Source organism: Populus nigra, chromosome 9 (assembly GCF_951802175.1).
Source record: "Populus nigra chromosome 9, ddPopNigr1.1, whole genome shotgun sequence".
NCBI lineage: Eukaryota > Viridiplantae > Streptophyta > Magnoliopsida > Malpighiales > Salicaceae > Populus > Populus nigra.
In genome coordinates, this window is record NC_084860.1 from 8,069,318 (window position 1) to 8,096,465 (window position 27,148).

Consider the following 27,148-nt stretch of genomic DNA (forward strand, 5'->3'; position numbering starts at 1 on the left):
CCTCAAAACCTAGTTCTATGGTTGACGCTGAAATCTTCTTTCTACATAGACTACTGCTTACTCAAAAACCGTTGACAAAAACAAAGTCCCTGCGAACCTAAAAATCATCCAAGATGCCTAGTTCTATGGCCGACGCTGACATCTTCAGCACACATAGACTACTGCTGACTGAGAAACCGTTGATGAAAACTAAGTCCCTGCTGTTGCAAAAATCATCCTCGAAACCCAGTTATACGGCTGACACTGAAATCTTAAGTCTTCATAGACTATTGCTTGCTTAGAAACCATTGGCAAAAACTGAGTCCTTGGGAACCAAAAATCATCCAAGAAGCCTAGTTCTATGGCTGCCGCTGACATCTTTAGTGCATATAGACTACTACTAACTAAGAAACCGTTGTCGAAAACTGAGTGCCTGCTGTCCCAAAAATCATCCGCGAAACCCAGATCTATGTCTAACGCTAAAATCTTCAGTGGACATAGACCATTGCTGACTCAAAAACCATTGACAAAAACGACGTCCTTACGAACCAAAAAATAATCCAAGAACCCAGTTCTATGGCTGAGGCTGACATTTCAGCGCGTATAGACTACTACAGACTGAGAAATTGTTGTCGAAAACTGAGTCCCTGCTGTCGCAAAAATCATCCTTGAAACCAAGTTCTGAGGTCGACGCTTAAATCTTCAGTGGATAGAGACCACTATTGACTCAAAAACCATTGACAAAAACGGTGTCCTTATGGACCAAAAAAATCCAAGAACCCAGATCTACAGCTGACGCTGACATCTATAACGTATATAGACTAATGCTGACTAAGAAAACATTGACAAAAACTAAGTCCCTATTGTCCCAAATATGATTCTCGAAACCCAATTCTAAGGCTGACGCTGAAATCTTCAATGGACATAGACTACCGCTGGCTCAGAAACCGTGACAAAAACTAGGTCCCTAGGACCCAAAAATCATCCACGATGCCCAGTTCTACGACTGACGTTGACATCTTCAGCGCACATAGACTACTGGTGATTGAGAAACCGTTGACGAAAGTGAGCCCCTGGTCTTCCAAAAATCATCCTCGAAACCTAGTTCTACGGCGGACGCTGAAATCTTCAGTTTACATAGACTACAACTGACTCAAAAACCGTTGACAAAAATTGCATCCATGCTGACCTAAAAATCATCCAAGATGCCTAGTTCTAAGGCCGATGCTTACATCTTCAGCGCACATAGACTACTCATGATTGAGAAACCGTTGACGAAAACTAGGTCCCTGGGACCCAAAAATAATCCAAGATGCCTAGTTCTACAGCTGACGTTGACATCTTTAGCGCACATAGAATACTAGTGACTGAGAAACCTTTAACGAAAGTGAGCCCCTAGTGTCTCAAAAATCATCCTCCAAACCAAGTTCTACGACTGATGCTGAAATCTTTAGTCTATATAGACTACTGCTGACTCAAAAAAACATTAACAAACACAGAGTCCCTGCGGACCAAAAAATAATCCAAGATGCCCAGTTCTACGGCAGACGCTGACATCTTCAACACCCATAGACTATAGTTGACTGAGAAACCATTGTCGAAAACTAAGGCCCTGTTGTCCCAAAAATCATCCTCGAAACCTAGTTCTACGGCTGACGCTGAAATCTTTAATAGACATAGACCACTACTGACTCAAAAACCACTGACAAAAACAGCGTCCCTGCGGACAAAAAAATAATTTAAGAACCCAGTTCTACGGTAGAGGTTGACATTTTTTGCTCACATAGACTATTGCTGCCTGAGAAACAGTTGACGAAAACTAGGTCTCCAGAACCCAAAAATCATCCAAGAAGCCCAATTCTACGGCTAACGCTAAAATATTCTTCCACATAGAGTATTGCTTCCTCAGAAACCGTTGAGAAAACACTGAATACCCAGTGTCCCAAAAATCATCCTCAAAACCCAGTTCTATGACAGACACTGAAATCTTCTGTGCACATAGACTACTGCTTTCTAAGAAACCGTTGACAAACACTAGGTCCCGCAACCTAAAAATCATCCAAGAATCCCACTTCTACGGCTGACGCTGAAATATTCTGCCACGTAGAGTACTGCTACATGAGAAACCGTTCACGAAAACTGAATCCCTGTTGTCCCAAAAATCATCCTAAAAACCGAGTTTTATGGCTGACGTTGAAATCTTCTGCGCACATGGACCACTGCTTACTGAGAAACCGTTGACAAAAACTAGGTCGCCGAAACCCAAAAATCATCCAAGAAGCCCAATTCTACGGCTGACACTGAAATATTCTTCCACATAGAGTACTGCTTACTCAGAAATCGTTGAGAAAAACTGAGTACTCGGTGTCCCAAAAATCATCCTCAAAACCCAGTTCTACGACATACGCTAAAATCTTCTGCGCACATAGACTACTGCTTATAGAGAAACCGTTGATGAAAACTAGGTCCCCGGAACCAAAAAATCATCTAAGAAGCCCAATTCTACGGCTGACGCTGAAATCTTCTACCACGTAGAGTACTCCTGCATGAGAAACCGTTGACGAAAAGTGAGTCCCCGGTGTCCCAAAAATCATCCTAAAAACCCAATTCAACGAGTGACGCTGAAATCTTCTACGCACATTGACTACTACTTACTGAGAAACCGTTGATGAAAACTAGGTCACCTGAACCAAAAAATCATCCAAGAAGCCCAATTCTACGGCTGACGCTGAAATCTTTTGCCACATAGAGTACTGCTGCATGAGAAACTGTTGACGAAAAGTGAGTCCCCGGTGTCCCAAAAATCATCCTAGAAACCCAGTTCTATGGGTGACGCTGAAATCTTCTGCCACATAGAGTACTGCTACATGAGAAACCATTGACGAAAAATGAGTCCCCGGTGTCCGAAAAATCATCCTCCAAACCTAGTTCTACGCCAGTCGCTGAAATCTTCTGCGCACATAGACTGCTTTCTAAGAAACCGTTGACAAAAACTACCTCCCTAGAACCCAAAAATCATCCAAGAAGCCTAATTCTCCGGCCGACGCTGAAATCTTCTTCCACATAGAGTACTTGGTGTCCCAAAAATCATCCTCCAAACCTAGTTCTACGCCAGTCGCTGAAATCTTCTGCGCACATAGACTGCTTTCTAAGAAACCGTTGACAAAAACTACCTCCCTAGAACCCAAAAATCATCCAAGAAGCCTAATTCTCCGGCAGACGCTGAAATCTTCTTCCACATAGAGTACTTGGTGTCCCAAAAATCATCCTCCAAACCTAGTTCTACGCCAGTCGCTGAAATCTTCTGCGCACATAGACTGCTTTCTAAGAAACCGTTGACAAAAACTAGCTCCCTGGAACCCAAAAATCAACCAAGAAGCCCAATTCTTCGGCTGACGCTGAAATCTTCTGCCACGTAGAATACTGCTGCATGAGAAAATGTTGACGAAAACTGATTCCTTAGTGTCCCAAAAATCATCCTTAAAACCCAGTTCTACGGCTGACGCTGAAATCTTCTGCGCACATGGACTACTCGTTACTGAGAAACCATTGATGAAAACTAGGTCCCCGGAACCCAAAAATCATCCTAGAAACCCAGTTCTACTGGTGACGCTGAAATCTTCTCCGCACATAGAGTACTGCTGACTGAGAAACCGTTAAGAAAAACTGAGTCCCCAGTGTCCCAAAAATCATCCAAGAAGCCCAATTCTACGCCCAACGCTGAAATCTTCTTCCACATAGAGTACTGCTGCATGAGAAACCGTTGAGAAAAACTGAGTACCCGGTGTCCTAAAAATCATCCTCCAAACCTAGTTCTACGCCAGTCGCAGAAATCTTCTGCTCACATAGACTGCTTTCTGAGAAACCGTTAACGAAAACTAGGTCCCCGGAACCCAAAAATCATCCAAGAAGCCCAATTCTACGGCTGACGCTGAAATCTTCTTCCACATAAAGTACTGCTCACTGAGAAACCGTTGAGAAAAACTGAGCACCCGATGTCCCAAAAATCATCCTGAAAAACCAATTCTACGGCTGACGCTGAAATCTTCAGCGCACATAGACTACTGCTACCTGAGAAACCGTTGACAAAAAGTAGGTCCCCGGAACCCAAAAATCATCCAAGAAGCCCCATTCTACGGTTGACGCTGCAATCTTCTTCCAGATAAAGTACTGCTCACTGAAAAACCGTTGAGAAAAACTGAGAACCCGGTGTCCCAAAAATCATCTTCAAGAGTATGTTCTACGGCAGACGCTGAAATCTTCTACGCACAAAGTCTACTGCTACCTGAGAAACCGTTGATAAAAACTAGGTCCCCGGAACCCAAAAATCATCCAAGAAGCCCAATTTTACGGTGACACTGAAATCTTCTGCGCACATAGACTACTGCTACCTAAGAAACCGTTGACCAAAACTAGGTCCCCGGAATCCAAAAATCATCCAAGAAGCCCAATTCTACGGCTGACGCTGAAATCTTCATCCACATAAAGTACTGCTTACTGAGAAACCGTTGAGAAAAACTGAGAACCCGGTGTCCCAAAAATCATCCTCAAAACCCTGTTCTACGCCAGACGCTGAAATCTTCTGCGCATATACACTACTGCTTCCTGAGAAACCATTGACAAAAACTAGGTCCCCGGAACCCAAAAATCATCCAAGAATCCCAATTCTATGGCTAACGCTGAAATCTTCTTCCACATAAAGTACTGCTTAGTGAGAAACCGTTGAGAAAAACCAAGAACCCGGTGTCCCAAAAATCATCCTCAAAACCCTGTTCTACACCAGACGCTGAAAACTTCTTCCCACATAGACTACTGCTTACTGAGAAACCGTTAACGAAAACTAGGTCCCCGGAACCCAAAAATCATCTAAGAAGCCCAATTCTACGGCTAACGTTGAAATTTTCTTCCACATAAAGTACTGCTCATTAAGAAACCTTTGAGAAAAACTGAGAACCCAGTGTCCCAAAAATCATCTTTAAGAGTATCTTCTACGGCAGACGGTGAAATATTCTGCGCACATAGACTACTGCTACATGAGAAACCGTTGACAAAAACTAGGTCCCCGGAACCCAAAAATCATCCAAGAAGTCCAATTTTACGGTGACGCTGAAATCTTTTGCGCACATAGACTACTGCTACCTGAGAAACCGTTGACCAAAACTAGGTGTCCGGAACCCAAAAATCATCCAAGAAGCCCAATTCTACGGCTGACGCTGAAATCTTCTTCCACATAAAGTACTGCTTACTCATAAACCGTTGAGAAAAACCAAGAACCCGGTGTCCCAAAAATCATCCTCAAAACCCTATTCTACACCAGACGCTGAAATCTTCTTCCCACATGGACTACTGCTTACTGAGAAACCGTTAACGAAAACTAGGTCCCCGGAACCCAAAAATCATCCAAGAAGCCCAATTCTACGGCTGACGATGAAATCTTCTTCCACATAAAGTATTGCTCACTGAGAAAACGTTGAGAAAAACTCAGAACCCGGTGTCCCAAAAATCATCCTCAAAACCCTATTCTACGCCAGACGCTGAAACCTTCAGCGCACATAAAGTACTGCTTACTGAGAAACCGTTGAGAAAAACCAAGAACCCGGTGTCCCAAAAATCATCCTCAAAACCCTCTTCTACACCAGACGCTGAAATCTTCTTCCCACATGAACTACTGCTTACTGAGAAACCGTTAACGAAAACTAGGTCCCCGGAACCCAAAAATCATCCAAGAAGCCCAATTCTACGGATAACGCTGAAATCTTCTTCCACATGAAGTACTGCTCACTAAGAAACCGTTGAGAAAAACTGAGAACCCGGTGTCCCAAAAATCATCCTCAAAACCCTGTTCTACGCCAGACGCTGAAATCTTCTCCGCACATCTACTACTGCTTACAAAGAAACCGTTAACGGAAACTAGGTCCCCGGAACCCAAAAATCATCCAAGAAGCCCAATTCTACAGCTGACGCTGAAATCTTCTTCCATATAAAGAACTGCTTACTGAGAAACCGTTGAGAAAAACTGAGAACCGGTGTCCGAAAATCATCCTCAAAAGCCTTTTCTAAGCCAGACGCTGAAATCTTCTGCGCACATAGACTACTGCTACCTGAGAAACCGTTGACGAAAAATAGGTCCCCGGAACCCAAAAATCATCCAAGAATCCCAATTCCACGACTGACGATGAAATCTTCTTCCACATAAAGTACGGCTTACTGAGAAACCGTTGAGAAAAACTGAGAACCCGGTGTCCCAAAAATCATCCTCAAAACCCTGTTCTACACCAGACGCTGAAAACTTCTTCCCACATAGACTACTGCTTACTGAGAAACCGTTAACGAAAACTAGGTCCCCGGAACCCAAAAATCATCCAAGAAGCCCAATTCTATGGCTAACGATGAAATCTTCTTCCACATAAAGTACTGCTGACTGAGAAACCGTTGAGAAAACTGAGAACCGGTGTCTGAAAATCATCATCAAAATCCTTTTCTACGCCAGACGCTGAAATCTTCATCGCACATAGACTACTGCTACCTGAGAAACCATTGACAAAAACTAGGTCCCCGGAACCCAAAAATCATCCATGAAGCCCAATTCTACGGTTAACGCTGAAATCTTCTTCCACATAAAGTACTGCTCACTGAGAAACCGTTGAGAAAAACTGAGAACCCGGTGTCCCAAAAATCATCTTTAAGAGTATGTTATACGGCAGACGCTGAAATCTTCTGCGCACATAGATTACTGCAACATGAGAAACCATTGACGAAAACTAGGACCCCGGAACCCAAAAATCATCCAAGAAGCCCAATTCTACGGCTGACGCTGAAATCTTCTTCCACATAAAGTACTGCTTACTGAGAAAACTGTTGAGCAAAACTGAGAACCGGTGTCCGAAAATCATCCTCAAAAGCCTTTTCTACGCCAGACGCTGAAATCTTCTGCGCACATAGACTACTGCTACCTGAGAAACCATTGACGAAAACTAGGTCCCCGGAACCCAAAAATCATCCACGAAGCCCAATTCTACGGCTGACGATGAAATCTTCTTCCACATAAAGTACGGCTTACTGAGAAACCGTTGAGAAAAACTGAGAACCCGGTGTTCCAAAAATCATCCTCAAAACCCTGTTCTACGCCAGACACTGAAATCTGAAGCGCACATAGAATATTGCTACCTGAGAAACCATTGACTAAAACTAGGTCTCCGGAACCCAAAAATCATCCAAGAAGCACAATTGTACAGCTGACGCTGAAATCTTCTTCCACATAAAGTACTGCTCACTGAGAAACCGTTGAGAAAAACTGAGAACCCTGTGTCCAAAAATCATCCTCAAAAGCCTGTTCTACGCCAGACGCTGAAATCTTCTCAGCACATCGACTACTGCTACCTGAGATACCGTTGACGAAAACTAGGTCTCCGGAACCCAAAAATCATCCAAGAAGCCCAATTCTACGACTGACGGTGAAATCTTCTTCCACATAAAGTACTGCTTACTGAGAAACCGTTGAGAAAATCTGAGCACCCGGTGTCCCAAAAATCATCATCAAAACCTTGTTCTACGCCAGGCGCTGAAATCTTCTGCCCACATAAACTACTGCTACCTGAGAAACCGTTGACGAAAACTAGGTCCCCGGAACCCAAAAATCATCCAAGAAGCCCAATTCTACGGCTGACGCTCAAATCTTCTTCCACATAGAGTACTACTTACTGAGAAACCGTTGAGAAAAACTGGGCAACCTGTGTCCAAAAAATCATCCTGAAAACCTAGTTCTACGGCAGACGGTGAAATCTTCTACGCACATAGACTACTGCTTACTGAGAAACCGTTCATGAAAACTAGGTCCCCGGAACCCAAAAATCATCCAAGAAGCCCAGTTCTATGGTTGACGCAGAAATCTTCTGCCACAAAAAGTACTGCTCACTGAGAAACCGTTGAGAAAAGCTAAGAACCCAGTGTCCCAAAAATCATCCTCAAAACCCTGTTCTACGCCAGACGCTGAAATCTTCTCCGCACATCGACTACTGCTTACTAAGAAACCGTTAACGGAAACTAGGTCCCCGGAACCCAAACATCATCCAAGAAGCTCAATTCTACGGCTGACGCTGAAATCTTCTTCCACATAAAGTACTGCTTACTGAGAAACCGTTGAGAAAACTGAGAACCGGTGTCCTAAAATCATCATCAAAAGCCTTTTCTACGCCAGACGCTGAAATCTTCAGCGCACATAGACTACTGCTACCTGAGAAACCATTGACAAAAACTAGGTCCCCGGAACCCAAAAATCATCCATGAAGCCCAATTCTACGGTTAACGCTGAAATCTTCTTCCACATAAAGTACTGCTCACTGAGAAACCGTTGAGAAAAACTGAGAACCCGGTGTCCCAAAAATCATCTTTAAGAGTATGTTATACGGCAGACACTGAAATCTTCTGCACACATAGACTACGACAACATGAGAAACCATTGACGAAAACTAGGTCCCCGGAACCCAAAAATCATCCAAGAAGCCCAATTCTACGGCTGACGCTGAAATCTTCTTCCACATAAAGTACTGCTTACTGAGAAAACCGTTGAGCAAAACTGAGAACCGGTGTCCAAAAATCATCCTCAAAAGCCTTTTCTACGCCAGACGCTGAAATCTTCTGCGCACATAGACTACTGCTACCTGAGAAACCATTGACGAAAACTAGGTCCCCAGAACCCAAAAATCATCCACGAAGCCCAATTCTACGGCTGACGATGAAATCTTCTTCCACATAAAGTACTGCTCACTGAGAAACCGTTGAGAAAAACTGAGAACCCTGTGTCCAAAAATCATCCTCAAAAGCCTGTTCTACGCCAGACGCTGAAATCTTCTCAGCACATCGACTACTGCTACCTGAGATATCGTTGACGAAAACTAGGTCTTCGGAACCCAAAAATCATCCAAGAAGCCCAATTTGTACGACTGACGGTGAAATCTTCTTCCACATAAAGTACTGCTGACTGAGAAACCGTTGAGAAAAACTGAGCACCCGGTGTCCCAAAAATCATCATCAAAACCCTGTTCTACGCCAGACGCTGAAATCTTCTGCCCACATAGACTACTGCTACCTGAGAAACCGTTGACGAAAACTAGGTCCCCGGAACCCAAAAATCATCCAAGAAGCCCAATTCTACGGCTGACGCTGAAATCTTCTTTCACATAAAGTACTGCTTACTGAGAAACCGTTGAGAAAAACTGAGCACCCGGTGTCCCAAAAATCATCATCAAAACCCTGTTCTACGCCAGACGCTGAAATCTTCTCCGCACATCGACTACTGCTTACTAAGAAACCGTTAACGGAAACTAGGTCCCCGGAACCCAAAAATCATCCAAGAAGCTCAATTCTACGGCTGACGCTGAAATCTTCTTCCACATAAAGTACTGCTTACTGAGAAACCGTTGAGAAAAACTGAGAACCGGTGTCCGAAAATCATCATCAAAAGCCTTTTCTACGCCAGACGCTGAAATCTTCTCCGCACATCGACTACTGCTTACTAAGAAACCGTTAACAAAAACTAGGTCCCCGGAACCCAAAAATCATCCATGAAGCCCAATTCTACGGTTAACGCTGAAATCTTCTTCCACATAAAGTACTGCTCACTGAGAAACCGTTGAGAAAAACTGAGAACCCGGTGTCCCAAAAATCATCTTTAAGAGTATGTTATACGGCAGACACTGAAATCTTCTGCACACATAGACTACGACAACATGAGAAACCATTGACGAAAACTAGGTCCCCGGAACCCAAAAATCATCCAAGAAGCCCAATTCTACGGCTGACGCTGAAATCTTCTTCCACATAAAGTACTGCTTACTGAGAAAACCGTTGAGCAAAACTGAGAACCGGTGTCCAAAAATCATCCTCAAAAGCCTTTTCTACGCCAGACGCTGAAATCTTCTGCGCACATAGACTACTGCTACCTGAGAAACCATTGACGAAAACTAGGTCCCCAGAACCCAAAAATCATCCACGAAGCCCAATTCTACGGCTGACGATGAAATCTTCTTCCACATAAAGTACGGCTCACTGAGAAACCGTTGAGAAAAACTGAGAACCCGGTGTTCCAAAAATCATCCTCAAAACCCTGTTCTACGCCAGACGCTGAAATCTGCAGCGCACATAGACTATTGCTACCTGAGAAACCATTGACTAAAACTAGGTCCCCGGAACCCAAAAATCATCCAAGAAGCACAATTCTACGGCTGACGCTGAAATCTTCTTCCACATAAAGTACTGCTCACTGAGAAACCGTTGAGAAAAACTGAGAACCCTGTGTCCAAAAATCATCCTCAAAAGCCTGTTCTACGCCAGACGCTGAAATCTTCTCAGCACATCGACTACTGCTACCTGAGATATCGTTGACGAAAACTAGGTCTTCGGAACCCAAAAATCATCCAAGAAGCCCAATTTGTACGACTGACGGTGAAATCTTCTTCCACATAAAGTACTGCTGACTGAGAAACCGTTGAGAAAAACTGAGCACCCGGTGTCCCAAAAATCATCATCAAAACCCTGTTCTACGCCAGACGCTGAAATCTTCTGCCCACATAGACTACTGCTACCTGAGAAACCGTTGACGAAAACTAGGTCCCCGGAACCCAAAAATCATCCAAGAAGCCCAATTCTACGGCTGCCGCTCAAATCTTCTTCCACATAGAGTACTGCTCACTGAGAAACCGTTGAGAAAAACTGAGCAACCTGTGTCCAAAAAATCATCCTGAAAACCTAGTTCTACGGCAGACGGTGAAATCTTTTGCGCACATAGACTACTGCTTACTGAGAAACCGTTCATGAAAACTAGGTCCCCGGAACCCAAAAATCATCCAAGAAGCCCAATTCTATGGTTGACGTTGAAATCTTCTGCCACATAAAGTACTGCTCACTGAGAAACCGTTGAGAAAAACTCAGAACCCGGTGTCCCAAAAATCATCCTCAAAACGCTGTTCTACGCCAGACGCTGAAATCTTCTGCGCACATCTACTACTGGTTACTAAGAAACCGTTAACGGAAACTAGGTCCCCGGAACCCAAAAATCATCCAAGAAGCCCAATTCTACGGCTGACGCTGAAATCTTCTTCCACATAAAGAACTGCTTACTGAGAAACCGTTGAGAAAAACTAAGAACCCGGTGTCCCAAAAATCATCCTCAAAACCCTGTTCTACGCCAGACGCTGAAATCTTCTCCGCACATCTACTACTGCTTACTAAGAAACTGTTAACGGAAACTAGGTCCCCGGAACCCAAAAATCATCCAAGAAGCCCAATTCTACGATTGATGCTGAAATCTTCTGCCACAAAAAGTACTGCTCACTGAGAAACCGTTGAGAAAAGCTAAGAACCCGGTGTCCCAAAAATCATCCTCAAAACCCTGTTCTACGCCAGACGCTGAAATCTTCTCCGCACATCTACTACTGCTTACTAAGAAACCGTTAACGGAAACTAGGTCCCCGGAACCCAAAAATCATCCAAGAAGCCCAATTCTACGAGTGACGCTGAAATCTTCTTCCACATAAAGTACTGCTTACTGAGAAACCGTTGAGAAAAACTAAGAAACCGGTGTCCCAAAAATCATCCTCAAAACCCTGTTCTACGCCAGACGCTGAAATCTTCTCCGCACATCGACTACTGCTTACTAAGAAACCGTTAACGGAAACTAGGTCCCCGGAACCCAAAAATCATCCAAGAAGCTCAATTCTACGGCTGACGCTGAAATCTTCTTCCACATAAAGTACTGCTTACTGAGAAACCGTTGAGAAAAACTGAGAACCGGTGTCCGAAAATCATCATCAAAAGCCTTTTCTACGCCAGACGCTGAAATCTTCTCCGCACATCGACTACTGCTTACTAAGAAACCGTTAACAAAAACTAGGTCCCCGGAACCCAAAAATCATCCATGAAGCCCAATTCTACGGTTAACGCTGAAATCTTCTTCCACATAAAGTACTGCTCACTGAGAAACCGTTGAGAAAAACTGAGAACCCGGTGTCCCAAAAATCATCTTTAAGAGTATGTTATACGGCAGACACTGAAATCTTCTGCACACATAGACTACGACAACATGAGAAACCATTGACGAAAACTAGGTCCCCGGAACCCAAAAATCATCCAAGAAGCCCAATTCTACGGCTGACGCTGAAATCTTCTTCCACATAAAGTACTGCTTACTGAGAAAACCGTTGAGCAAAACTGAGAACCGGTGTCCGAAAATCATCCTCAAAAGCCTTTTCTACGCCAGACGCTGAAATCTTCAGCGCACATAGACTACTGCTACCTGAGAAACCATTGACAAAAACTAGGTCCCGGAACCCAAAAATCATCCATGAAGCCCAATTCTACGGTTAACGCTGAAATCTTCTTCCACATAAAGTACTGCTCACTGAGAAACCGTTGAGAAAAACTGTGAACCCGGTGTCCCAAAAATCATCTTTAAGAGTATGTTATACGGCAGACACTGAAATCTTCAGCGCACATAGACTACTGCAACATGAGAAACCATTGACGAAAACTAGGTCCCCGGAACCCAAAAATCATCCAAGAAGCCCAATTCTACGGCTGACGCTGAAATCTTCTTCCACATAAAGTACTGCTTACTGAGAAAACCGTTGAGCAATACTGAGAACCGATGTCCGAAAATCATCCTCAAAAGCCTTTTCTACGCCAGACGCTGAAATCTTCTGCGCACATAGACTACTGCTACCTGAGAAACCATTGACGAAAACTAGGTCCCCGGAACCCAAAAATCATCCACGAAGACCAATTCTACGGCTGACGATGAAATCTTCTTCCACATAAAGTACGGCTTACTGAGAAACCGTTGAGAAAAACTGAGAACCCGGTGTTCCAAAAATCATCCTCAAAACCCTGTTCGACGCCAGACGCTGAAATCTTCAGCGCACATAGACTATTGCTACCTGAGAAACCATTGACTAAAACTAGGTCCCCGGAACCCAAAAATCATCCAAGAAGCTCAATTCTACGGCTGACGCTGAAATCTTCTTCCACATAAAGTACTGCTTACTGAGAAACCGTTGAGAAAACTGAGAACCGGTGTCCGAAAATCATCATCAAAAGCCTTTTCTACGCCAGACGCTGAAATCTTCAGCGCACATAGACTACTGCTACCTGAGAAACCATTGACAAAAACTAGGTCCCCGGAACCCAAAAATCATCCATGAAGCCCAATTCTACGGTTAACGCTGAAATCTTCTTCCACATAAAGTACTGCTCACTGAGAAACCGTTGAGAAAAACTGAGAACCCGGTGTCCCAAAAATCATCTTTAAGAGTATGTTATATGATGCAACCATATTATTCAATAGTTTCACCCACATTTAACTAGTGTTTTGCCTATGTTTTATATATAAAATGCCTTGATATTCTTTGTTTTATGTTTTGAAGGCACTTTTGGATGAAAGATGCAAAAAGGAGTAAATTGGAGATAATTGGCAGATTTGACCTTCAGTCGATGTTTTGTGCAGAGCGTGAGCTCTAGAGGTTGAAATGAAGTGATTCCAGTGGAATTAAAAAGGTAACATCCATACCTTTCTGGAAATCTAAGGCAAGAAAATAAAATAAGGAAGAGCATGGAAATCGCAGCCTTCAAAGTCAAATCTCGCAATCTGCCAGTGTTGACCTTTGGCCATTCCAACTTGAATATCTGGAGCTACAGAAGTCCAATTGATGCAAACTAAATTTTGTTGGATTCATGACTCAAAGTTATATAAACGCTCAAAATTTCAGCCAAAAACGATGTCATATGAGGGAGATATGATTTTTCAAAGATGACATCTGAATTCTGCCAGCAAACAGGTTTCGTGAAGAAACGAGTCCAAATGACATTCCGAAGCATTTAAACCGATATCCAAGTTTTTATTTCAGCAATTTAGCTCCTCTAAATCAAAGCTTGAAGATTTCATGCAAGGCTATTTCTCCTTTTTAGGAAAATAGTTATTGAAGTACTTAAATGTAAACAGTCTACTTAATGGAGGACTATTTTGTAAAATAGAGACCTAGGGTTTCCTAGGATATAAAAAGAATGAGAGAAGAGAAGGGGAGCAGCCAGCCAAGGAGAGAAAAACGCCCCCTTCCTCTAAGAAACCCTAAATTATGCATTCTTCCTTCTTTTTGATTAGTTGTTCAACAAACATGCAAGGCTAAACACTTTTTCTTGGTTGCAAGGACACGGAAACCTTCGGATTTCAAGAACTGTGAGATTTATTTTACCTTTTCTTTTTAGTTTATATGATGAATATGTTTGTTCTCCTATGCTTATTTTTCCTATGATTGTTTATTTTAATTGCTAGAGCGGACTCTAAGTTATTATTGTAGACAATCTATTGTTAAGTTTGATATCAAAACCGGAGTTGTGGTATATGAACTTGTGAAGCAACTGAGTTTAATAATTGTGGCGGATCTACGTTATTAATCTTAGGGAGAACATTCAATCAAATCAAACATAGACTGCGGACAGTTATGTTTTCTTGATTAATCAACTTATCTAGTTCTTAAGGCTGCCATTGAATTAAATTACTAGTGCGGACACTGTGGTTGTTTGATGGTTAGGGCTAGTTATACGGCGGATCCGTTAACTAACCAATGTTAAGAAGAGATAAATATTCAGAATATAAATTGATGTTTCATTTCCATGATCAGTTCTGATTTCTGTAGGTGGATGTGTGCTTGTGACCAAGGTTTGTTCTCTTGATAATTTTCTGATTTTATTAAATTTAGTTTGATAGTTTTCTGTTTTCTTTTGCTTTAGCCTAGATAACGTCCAACCCCCCCCCCCAAATTGCATATCATCTAGCATAAAAATCTGACTTGAATCTTCCTCGTGGGATCGACCCCTTGCTTGCTCTATACTATCTTGTGTGTTGTGTTTGAAGCTAGGGTAATTAATTTGTGCGACCGCGACATCGCAACAAATTTTGGCGCCGTTGCCGGGGAAGTAATTTTAGTTGATTCTTGTGCTATTATTTTTATTTGCTGTGATTGTTATTTCTTTTTCTGAAAAAAAAAAAAAACAGAATTTTTGTTTGCTGCGGTACTGTTCATTACGGCAGCGGTACTGTTCAAAACAGATTTTTTGGTGGAATTAGGTATCGGCCATTTGTTTCCTGAAGGGAAATGACGTTCTAAACAGGACTTGTGGTAAACCACTAGCCCCACCCTATCGAGGCCAAATTCCGCTGTTTTCTAGGGTTTTTAGGCAGTTTTTGTTTTCTACCGTAGGATTTTCGTACAATTTGCATTGTTTTCGATCTCTTGTGTGGTTGGTTTATTTTGAATTTTCTTGATGATTTATGCCAGTAACCCGTTCTACTAATCAAATTCAAGTGCATTTGGATCTCGAAATAGAAAAAACTTTACGCAGGTTACGAAAGGAAGCTCGCCTTAACACCATGGCTGTTGCACGACAACAAACACTCAAGGAGCTTGCTGCTCCTAACATGGAAAATCAGCCATTGTGCATAAACATCGACAATAATGTAAACTTTGAGCTCAAATCTGGTTTTATACATTTGCTACCAACTTTCAATGGTCTTGCAGGAGAAGATCCTCATACTCATCTCAAGGAATTCCATATGGTTTGCGTTGGCATGAAACCGAATGGAGTTGATGAAGAACAGGTTAAGTTGAAAGCTTTCCCTTTCTCTTTAAAAGGGGCAGCAAAGGTATGGCTTTTCTCCATTCTCCCAGGTTCAATTGGAACGTGGAATGGCATGAAGAAGATCTTCCTTGAGAAGTATTTCCCAGCATCTCGAGTTGCCAACATAAGGAAAGAAATATGTGGGATTCGACAATCTCATGGAGAGACACTTTCCGAGTATTGGGAAAGATTTGAGCAACTGTGCATTCAATGCCCTCATCATCAAATACCCGATCAGCTGCTCATTCAATATTTCTATGAAGGATTGATGCCTACTGACCGTAGTATCATTGATGCTGCAAGTGGAGGGGCATTGGTAGATAAGACACCCGAGGCTGCACGCCAATTGATCTCAAACATGGCAGCCAACTCGAAACAGTTTGGCACTCGTGGAGACTTTGCAAATAAACGAGTAAATGAGATAAGTATTTCTAACCTTGAGAATAAAGTTAATGATCTTACTTCTCTTGTGCGTTCTTTGGCTTGTGGCAATGTACAGCAGGTGAAAGTTTGTAGCATATGCTCCTTACAAGGACATGCTTCAGATATGTGCCCAACAATGCAAGAAGATTACATTGAACAAGCTAATGCAGTTGATGGAGCATTCAATGGACAACCTCAGCGTAAGTATGATCCTTTTTCCCACACGTACAATCCTGGATGGAGAGATCATCCCAACCTACGGTATGGGAACCAGCCTCAACAAGGCAATCAAGGCCGACAATTCCATCCCCATGGATTTCAGCCCCAACAGAATTATCAAGCAAGACAACCCCCTTCATTCACAAACTCCAATGTTATGGGGTCGTCATCCAGTGATGATCTTCGTGAGATGATGAAAACTTTGGCTTCTAACACTGTGACCTTGCAACAAAATGTCATGTCTTTTCAACAGGAAACAAGGTCAAGTATTCACAACTTGGAGAAGCAAATGGGGCAAGTAGCTTCAAGTGTGGGGAAATTGGAAGCACAAATGAATGGAAAATTGCCCTCCCAAGCATTGAATTCAAAAGAGAATGTTAGTGCGATCATGCTGCGAAGTGGGAAAGAACTTGAAGAGAAAAGGTCGAAACAAATTGAGATGGAGGAAGAAGAAGAGATAGAAACTGAATTGAGTACAAAAAAGAAACATCCTTCTCCTTCACAAATTGAAACCACGACCAACACTCTAAAGGTAAGTCCTCAATCAATGACTTCCAGTTTTAAAACAATTCCACCCTTTCCTGTGAGTTCTTCTAGGTCAAAGAAAGAGGACAAAGAAAAAGAGATTTTAGAGGTTTCAAGAAAGTAGAACTCAACATTCCTTTGCTTGATGCTATCAAGCAAATTCCCAAGTATGCAAAATTCTTGAAGGAGTTGTGTACTACTAAGAGAGCTTTCAAACTGAAAGGTCATGAAACGGTAAGTATGGGTGAAGTTGTATCTGCCGTTGTTCAAAAGAATCTGCCTTTGAAACAAAAAGACCCAGGTGCGTTTACTATCCCATGTGTTATTGGTAATGCTAGTTTTAAAAGAGCTTTATGCGATTTAGGTGCATCCATTAGTGTTATGCCCAAACATGTTTATGATTCTCTTAGTCTTGAGCCTTTGAATAAAACTAGCATTGTAATACAACTTGCGGATCGTAGTTTTGTTTACCCACTTGGTGTGATAGAAGATGTCCTAGTTAAGATTGATAGTTTGGTCATTCCATGCGACTTTTATATTCTTGATATGGAACATGATTCTTGTGATTCATCAAACAGCACTCCTATATTGTTTGGGAGACCATTCTTGAAAACTGCCAATACAAGGATAGATTGTGGTAAGGATACTTTGTCTATGGAAGTAGGAGATGAAAAGATTGAATTTAATTTTCATGATGCAATGAAATATCCTTATAGCAATGTTTATTCTATCACATGCTATGACCAAGTTGATAAGTGTGTGCAGCAAGTTTTTGATTTTGATTGTGAGGATGGATTAAGCGTAGCTTTGAGCTATGGCTATGATTTTACCGAGATAGAAGAGATGGAGAGGCACATATGTGTTCCCCAAAACGTGCACGAATCAGCATTGGCTTTGCAATCATTGCAAACTGTTCCCCATGGTAATGTCTTTGTTGATTTAGTACTCTCACATAAAAAGCTTTTGCCATCTATTTTACAGGCACCCGAGTTAGAATTGAAACCTTTGCCCGATAATTTGAATATGTATTCATTGGCGAAAACAATACACTTCCCGTTATTATAGCATCAGGTTTGACAAATACGCAAGAGGAAAAACTTGTGAAATTGTTATGTGATCACAAGACGGCCATTGGATGGACTTTAGCTGACATCAAGGGCATTAGTCCCTCAATGTGTATGCATCACATACTATTGGAGGACAATGTGAAACCAACAAGGGAAATGCAAAGGAGGTTGAACCCGCCTATGATGGAGGTAGTGAAAGCTGAAATTTTAAAACTGTTAGATGCAGGAGTCATTTATCCTATCACGGACAGTAAATGGGTTGCGCCAATCCATGTGGTGCCTAAAAAGACCGGAATCACGTTGGTGAAAAACAAAAATGATGAGCTCATTCCTACTCGCATCTCGAGTGGATGGAGAATGTGTGTTGATTACAGAAAGCTAAATCTTGCTACACGCAAAGATCATTTTCCATTACCATTCATGGATCAAATGCTTGAACGCCTAGCAGGTAAGTCTTTTTATTGCTTTCTTGATGGATATAGTGGATACAATCAGATTGTTATTAATCCTGAGGATCAAGAAAAGACTACATTTACATGTCCATTTGGTACATATCCATATAGGAGAATGCCCTTTGGTCTCTGTAATGCACCTGCAACTTTTCAAAGATGCATGATGAGTATTTTTTCTGACTATGTTGAAAGAATAATTGAGGTTTTCATGGATGATTTCACGGTGTATGGTGATTCTTTTGATAAATGTCTAGAAAATTTATCTTTGATCTTGAAAAGGTGCATTGAAACTAACCTTGTCTTAAACTATGAGAAGTGTTATTTTATGGTAGAACAAGGAATAGTTCTTGGGCATGTTGTGTCTTCACGTGGATTAGAGGTTGATAAAGCTAAAATAGACGTTATTTCATCATTGCCTTACCCCTCCTGCGTGAGGGAAATTCGTTCTTTTCTTGGCCATGCAGGTTTCTATCGACGCTTTATTAAAGATTTCTCAAAGATTACAGCACCCTTGTGCAAACTATTAGCCAAAGAAGTGGATTTTGTGTTTGATCAAGCATGTAAAGATGCCCATGATGAGCTTAAGAGGCGTGTCACATCTGCCCCTATCATCCAACCACCAAATTGGGATGAGCATTTTGAGATAATGTGTGATGCAAGTGACTATGCGGTAGGGGCTGTCCTTGGGCAAAGAATTGGGAAGAATTTGCATGTTATCGCCTATGCTTCCCGCATGTTGGACGGTGCACAATGCAATTACCATACAACTGAGAAGGAACTTTTTGCAGTGGTGTTTGCTCTTGAAAAATTTAGGTCATATCTACTTGGTACAAAAGTCATAGTTTTTACTGATCATGCAGCTTTAAGGTATCTTTTGAAGAAAAAGGAGTCCAAACCAAGATTGATTAGGTGGATCTTGCTTTTACAAGAATTTGATCTTGAGATCAAAGACAAAAAAGGTGCCGAAAATCATGTGGCTGATCACTTGAGCCGACTAAGGACTGAGGATATACAAACCGAAACAATAAGAGAGACATTCCCCGATGAGCAGTTGTATGTGTTACATTCCTCTACAAGACCATGGTATGCTGATTTGGTGAACTATTTAGTCACCAAAGAATTCCCTCCAGGTTTGTCTACATCCCAAAAAGACAAGTTACGAGCTGATGCTAAATATTATTTTTGGGATACTCCTTATCTGTGGAAATTTTGTGTGGATCAAGTAGTTAGGAGATGTGTACCACAAGATGAATTTCATTCCATTCTTACCTTTTGTCATTCTCATTCTTGTGGTGGGCATTTTGGAGCAAAAAGAACGGCCCACAAGGTACTTGAAAGTGGTTTTTATTGGCCTTCTATTTTTAAGGATGCATATCATTTTTGCAAATCATGTGAAAAATGCCAAAAAACAGGTAATATCACTCACAAGAATCAAATGCCTTTAACAAATATTCTTGTGAGTGAAATTTTTGATGTTTGGGGTATTGATTTTATGGGTCCATTTCCTTCTTCTTTTGGCAATCTTTATATCCTTCTTGCTGTTGATTATGTGTCCAAATGGATTGAGGCGAAAGCCACACGAACTAACGATGCTAAGGTTGTTTTAGATTTTGTCAGGACTCACATAGTTGACAGGTTTGGAATCCCTAAAGCTATCATTAGTGATCGTGGCACTCATTTTTGCAATCGTTCAATGGAAGCATTGTTACGCAAATATCATGTGACTCATCGAACTTCCACAGCATACCATCCTCAAACGAATGGCCAAGCTGAAATTTCAAATCGAGAAATCAAGTCCATTTTGGAGAAGACAGTGCAACCTAACCGGCGAGATTGGAGTCTACGACTTGGTGATGCACTTTGGGCTTATCGGACTGCTTACAAATCACCTATAGGAATGTCACCTTATAGGATGATTTATGGAAAAGCATGTCATCTACCGGTGGAGCTTGAACACAAAGCTTTTTGGGCCATTAAAAAATGTAACATGGATTATGATGCTGCTGGGATTGCAAGAAAGTTGCAATTGCAAGAGTTGGAAGAGATTCGAAATGATGCTTACGAGAATGCAAGGATTTATAAAGAAAAGACTAAGAGTCTCCATGACCGAATGATTACAAGAAAAGAGTTTAATGTTGGAGACAAAGTCCTTCTTTATCATTCGCGTTTGAAACTTTTTCCTGGAAAGTTACGCTCTCGTTGGATTGGACCATTTGTTGTTTCTAATGTTTTTTCTTATGGTGCAGTTGAAATTACAAGTTTAGAAACCAACAAAGTACTCAAGGTCAATGGGCATCGCTTGAAACCTTTCTATGAAGGTTGGACGACAGAACTCACCGCTTCTGCGGAGTTAGCTGAACCAATCTATGAAGAATAAGCATGCCAGATGTCAAGCCAATGACATAAAACAAAAGCGCTTACTGGGAGGCAACCCAGCACATAAAAAAAAACAGATTTGCTTTCTTTTTCCCTTGTCTTTTATTTTTCACATTTTACTTTATTTTTGTCATTCTCCAATATTCCTTTTCTTTTATTTCAACATTGAGGACAATGTTATGTTTTAAGTGTGGGGGTATTGGGAGAATGTTGGTTTTCTAATTTTGGTTTTCTTTGTTATTTTTCAAAATAAAAAAAAATTATGTTTGATCTTTTGAACTCCCATTGGTTTTTGAGAATATGAGTATTATGTATGAGAATTAGTTGAGATAGATGAAGATATAAATCGAATGAAGGAGTGTGCATGCAAGTTTTAAGGTTTAATTGGTTTAGGGATTGACTTTGAGAATATGCCATGTTGACTTTATAGTGTTATACCAATGCAAGCTTTTGAGCCTTCAACATTATATTCTTTGATTGTGCCTTCTTTCAATGATATGTATCTTTAGAACTTGCTTCATATCTTGTTGAGATTACATTCATATTACATACATACATAAAGATGATAAAGGCATTAGGAATTTTAACCACTTGAGCCAAAAAGCCAACCTAAAGCATATTATCCTTAGTAAACCCCTTTTGAGCTTGTTTATCTTTTCTTTGCTTTATCCATGTAGAAGCCTTAACTTTATATATGTTTTCCTTTTCCCTTGGCCAAGGATTAGTAGAGCATATACTAGTGATATTTCATGGAATTATGGTTGGAAATTATGTGAAAAGAAAGAAGAAGTGATGTTTGATGAAAAGATGGGCAAAGTTGCCAAAGGTAAAAAACAAAAAACAAAAACAGAAAAAAGAAAAAGAAAAGAAAAAGAAAAAGAAAAAAAAATGTTCCTTTATGTTCTTGAGATTTTATATTGAAAAAGCTTGAAATCAAAAGAAGTTAAGCATTGGTGATTAAAGATGGAAAATTTATGTGCTTTGATGGAATATCTTGTTTGAAATATCATTTTTCAGAATGTTCTACTTTCTTTGGTTTGAACCTTTTTCTTTTACTCTCTTTTACCTCACCTTTACCTTATCCCCATTACAACCAGAAAATAAGACCTTTTGATTCATGCATTGTTTGTAATATGTTATTAATGGAGATGAGATTGAAGAGCAAGCTTATAGTAGAACATATTCATTGATTGAATTTGAGAGATTTAAACACATAAGCCCTAAACACGTGAGTGTTGGAGTGTATATCAATGAGAGGACCTATCACTTTGGCATGGCATAGATTTCATTTAAATCCCGACGATTAATTAAGTTTTGAAGTTTGCATGTAAATAAATTCATGAAAATTTATACTCTTTATCCTTCTTAATTGTGTTCTTGTTTATAATGCATATATTCTTGGATATTGATGGGAGATTAGAAGATTAGTCATAGTGATTTCATTTAATTTAACTTGAATTTGGTTTTACCTATCCTTTCTCGAGGACGAGCAAGAGGTAAGTGTGGGGGTATTTGATGCAACCATATTATTCAATAGTTTCACCCACATTTAACTAGTGTTTTGCCTATGTTTTATATATAAAATGCCTTGATATTCTTTGTTTTATGTTTTGAAGGCACTTTTGGATGAAAGATGCAAAAAGGAGTAAATTGGAGATAATTGGCAGATTTGACCTTCAGTCGATGTTTTGTGCAGAGCGTGAGCTCTAGAGGTTGAAATGAAGTGATTCCAGTGGAATTAAAAAGGTAACATCCATACCTTTCTGGACATCTAAGGCAAGAAAATAAAATAAGGAAGAGCATGGAAATCGCAGCCTTCAAAGTCAAATCTCGCAATCTGCCAGTGTTGACCTTTGGCCATTCCAACTTGAATATCTGGAGCTACAGAAGTCCAATTGATGCAAACTAAATTTTGTTGGATTCATGACTCAAAGTTATATAAACGCTCAAAATTTCAGCCAAAAACGATGTCATATGAGGGAGATATGATTTTTCAAAGATGACATCTGAATTCTGCCAGCAAACAGGTTTCGTGAAGAAACGAGTCCAAATGACATTCCGAAGCATTTAAACCGATATCCAAGTTTTTATTTCAGCAATTTAGCTCCTCTAAATCAAAGCTTGAAGATTTCATGCAAGGCTATTTCTCCTTTTTAGGAAAATAGTTATTGAAGTACTTAAATGTAAACAGTCTACTTAATGGAGGACTATTTTGTAAAATAGAGACCTAGGGTTTCCTAGGATATAAAAAGAATGAGAGAAGAGAAGGGGAGCAGCCAGCCAAGGAGAGAAAAACGCCCCCTTCCTCTAAGAAACCCTAAATTATGCATTCTTCCTTCTTTTTGATTAGTTGTTCAACAAACATGCAAGGCTAAACACTTTTTCTTGGTTGCAAGGACACGGAAACCTTCGGATTTCAAGAACTGTGAGATTTATTTTACCTTTTCTTTTTAGTTTATATGATGAATATGTTTGTTCTCCTATGCTTATTTTTCCTATGATTGTTTATTTTAATTGCTAGAGCGGACTCTAAGTTATTATTGTAGACAATCTATTGTTAAGTTTGATATCAAAACCGGAGTTGTGGTATATGAACTTGTGAAGCAACTGAGTTTAATAATTGTGGCGGATCTACGTTATTAATCTTAGGGAGAACATTCAATCAAATCAAACATAGACTGCGGACAGTTATGTTTTCTTGATTAATCAACTTATCTAGTTCTTAAGGCTGCCATTGAATTAAATTACTAGTGCGGACACTGTGGTTGTTTGATGGTTAGGGCTAGTTATACGACGGATCCGTTAACTAACCAATGTTAAGAAGAGATAAATATTCAGAATATAAATTGATGTTTCGTTTCCATGATCAGTTCTGATTTCTGTAGGTGGATGTGTGCTTGTGACCAAGGTTTGTTCTCTTGATAATTTTCTGATTTTATTAAATTTAGTTTGATAGTTTTCTGTTTTCTTTTTCTTTAGCCTAGATAACGTCCAACCCCCCCCCCCCAAATTGCATATCATCTAGCATAAAAATCTGACTTGAATCTTCCTCGTGGGATCGACCCCTTGCTTGCTCTATACTATCTTGTGTGTTGTGTTTGAAGCTAGGGTAATTAATTTGTGCGACCGCGACATCGCAACAAGGAACCTGCCATTTCTACACGCTTCTATATCTGTCTAATGTAAGGGTTGAGTAGAAATGAGGGGAAGGAAGAGAAGATTTTATAGATGCGGAATTGAAAATGCAATCATATCACCTATAGTAGGCCAGCTGGAGTCTCACACTCTCTCTCTCTCTCTCTCTCTCTTTATTTATTTATTTATTTGAAAAAGCATGTGTATGTACAGGTAGTTGTGATTGTGGCTCACATCTTCCCTTGGTTTTACATCCAAGAATGGCTTAAACGCCCTTTATAGGCCGGGGATAGGCTTCCCATCCAGTTTTCTTAAAAACTGGCAAACAGGGTCTTTTTTAGTCAGATTCCCAAGACTAAGTCTATCATGTTCTTTATGAAATTGGGGCCATAAATCATGAATTGCATGATGCACATCTCCACTAGGATGCGTCTCAAGGGTCAACAAAAGATTATCTAAATACCCCTTACTCAGGCCATCCTTAATGAATTGTATTTTATCTTCACGGTTTATAGATACCATTCCTAAAGAATGACATGTGGCATTACAAGTCCATCTGGCACATCTACTACTGCTTACTAAGAAACCGTTAACGGAAACTAGGTCCCCGGAATACAAAAATCATCCAAGAAGCCCAATTCTACGGCTGACGCTGAAATCTTCTTCCACATAAAGAACTGCTTACTGAGAAACCGTTGAGAAAAACTAAGAACCCGGTGTCCCAAAAATCATCCTCAAAACCCTGTTCTACGCCAGACGCTGAAATCTTCTCCGCACATCTACTACTGCTTACTCAGAAACCGTTAACGAAAACTAGGTCCCCGGAACCCAAAAATCATCCAAGAAGCCCAATTCTACGACTGACGCTCAAATCTTCTTCCACATAGAGTACTGCTCACTAAGAAACCGTTGAGAAAAACTGAGCACCCTGTGTCCAAAAAATCATCCTGAAAACCTTGTTCTACGATAGACGTTGAAATCTTTTGCGCACATAGACTACTGCTTACTGAGAAACCGTTCATGAAAACAAGGTCCCCGGAACCCAAAAATCATCCAAGAAGCCCAGTTCTATGGTTGACGCTGAAATCTTCTGCCACAAAAAGTACTGCTCACTGAGAAACCGTTGAGAAAAGCTAAGAACCCGGTGTCCCAAAAATCATCCTCAAAACCCTGTTCTACGCCAGATGCTGAAATCTTCTCCGCACATCTACTACTGCTTACTAAGAAACCGTTAACGGAAACTAGGTCCCCGGAACCCAAAAATCATCCAAGAAGCCCAATTCTACGATTGACGCTGAAATCTTCTTCCACATAAAGTACTGCTTGCTGAGAAACCCTTGAGAAAAACTGAGAACCCGGTGTCCCAAAAATCATCCTCAAAACCCTGTTCTACGCCAGACGCTGAAATCTTCTCCGCACATCGACTACTGCTTACTAAGAAACCGTTAACGGAAACTAGGTCCCCGGAACCCAAAAATCATCCAAGAAGCTCAATTCTACGGCTGACGCTGAAATCTTCTTCCACATAAAGTACTGCTTACTGAGAAACCGTTGAGAAAATTGAGAACCGGTGTCCGAAAATCATCATCAAAAGCCTTTTCTACGCCAGACGCTGAAATCTTCAGCGCACATAGACTACTGCTACCTGAGAAACCATTGACAAAAACTAGGTCCCCGGAACCCAAAAATCATCCATGAAGCCCAATTCTACGGCTGACGCTGAAATCTTCTTCCACATAAAGTACTGCTCACTGAGAAACCGTTGAGAAAAACTGAGAACCCGGTGTCCCAAAAATCATCTTTAAGAGTATGTTATACGGCAGACACTGAAATCTTCTGCGCACATAGACTACGGCAACATGAGAAACCATTGACGAAAACTAGGTCCCCGGAACCCAAAAATCATCCAAGAAGCCCAATTCTACGGCTGACGCTGAAATCTTCTTCCACATAAAGTACTGCTTACTGAGAAAACCGTTGAGCAAAACTGAGAACCGATGTCCGAAAATCATCCTCAAAAGCCTTTTCTACGCCAGACGCTGAAATCTTCTGCGCACATAGACTACTACTACCTGAGAAACCATTGACGAAAACTAGGTCCCCGGAACCCAAAAATCATCCACGAAAACCAATTCTACGGCTGATGATGAAATCTTCTTCCACATAAAGTACGGCTCACTGAGAAACCGTTGAGAAAAACTGAGAACCCGGTGTTCCAAAAATCATCCTCAAAACCCTGTTCTACGCCAGACGCTGAAATCTGCAGCGCACATAGACTATTGCTACCTGAGAAACCATTGACTAAAACTAGGTCCCCGGAACCCAAAAATCATCCAAGAAGCACAATTCTACGGCTGACGCTGAAATCTTCTTCCACATAAAGTACTGCTCACTGAGAAACCGTTGAGAAAAACTGAGAACCCCGTGTCCAAAAATCATCCTCAAAAGCCTGTTCTACGCCAGACGCTGAAATCTTCTCAGCACATCGACTACTGCTACCTGAGATACCGTTGACGAAAACTAGGTCCCCGGAACCCAAAAATCATCCAAGAAGCACAATTCTACGGCTGACGCTGAAATCTTCTTCCACATAAAGTACTGCTCACTGAGAAACCATTGAGAAAAACTGAGAACCCCGTGTCCAAAAATCATCCTCAAAAGCCTGTTCTACGCCAGACGCTGAAATCTTCTCAGCACATCGACTACTGCTACCTGAGATACCGTTGACGAAAACTAGGTCTCCGGAACCCAAAAATCATCCAAGAAGCCCAATTCTACGACTGACGGTGAAATCTTCTTCCACATAAAGTACTGCTTAATGAGAAACCGTTGAGAAAAACTGAGCACCCGGTGTCCCAAAAATCATCCTCAAAACGCTGTTATACGCCAGACGCTGAAATCTTCTGCGCACATCTACTACTGCTTACTAAGAAACCGTTAACGGAAACTAGGTCCCCGGAATACAAAAATCATCCAAGAAGCCCAATTCTACGGCTGACGCTGAAATCTTCTTCCACATAAAGAACTGCTTACTGAGAAACCGTTGAGAAAAACTAAGAACCCGGTGTCCCAAAAATCATCCTCAAAACCCTGTTCTACGCCAGACGCTGAAATCTTCTCCGCACATCTACTACTGCTTACTCAGAAACCGTTAACGAAAACTAGGTCCCCGGAACCCAAAAATCATCCAAGAAGCCCAATTCTACGACTGCCGCTCAAATCTTCTTCCACATAGAGTACTGCTCACTAAGAAACCGTTGAGAAAAACTGAGCACCCTGTGTCCAAAAAATCATCCTGAAAAC

The 27,148-nt window shown here is 41.1% G+C and overlaps 1 pseudogene; it reads left to right on the forward strand.

Annotated features, from left to right (window-relative positions):
- Positions 1-19,232, forward strand: part of LOC133702733 (uncharacterized) — a 148,720-nt pseudogene extending 129,488 nt beyond the window's left edge.
- Positions 19,233-27,148: the final 7,916 nt, after the last annotated feature.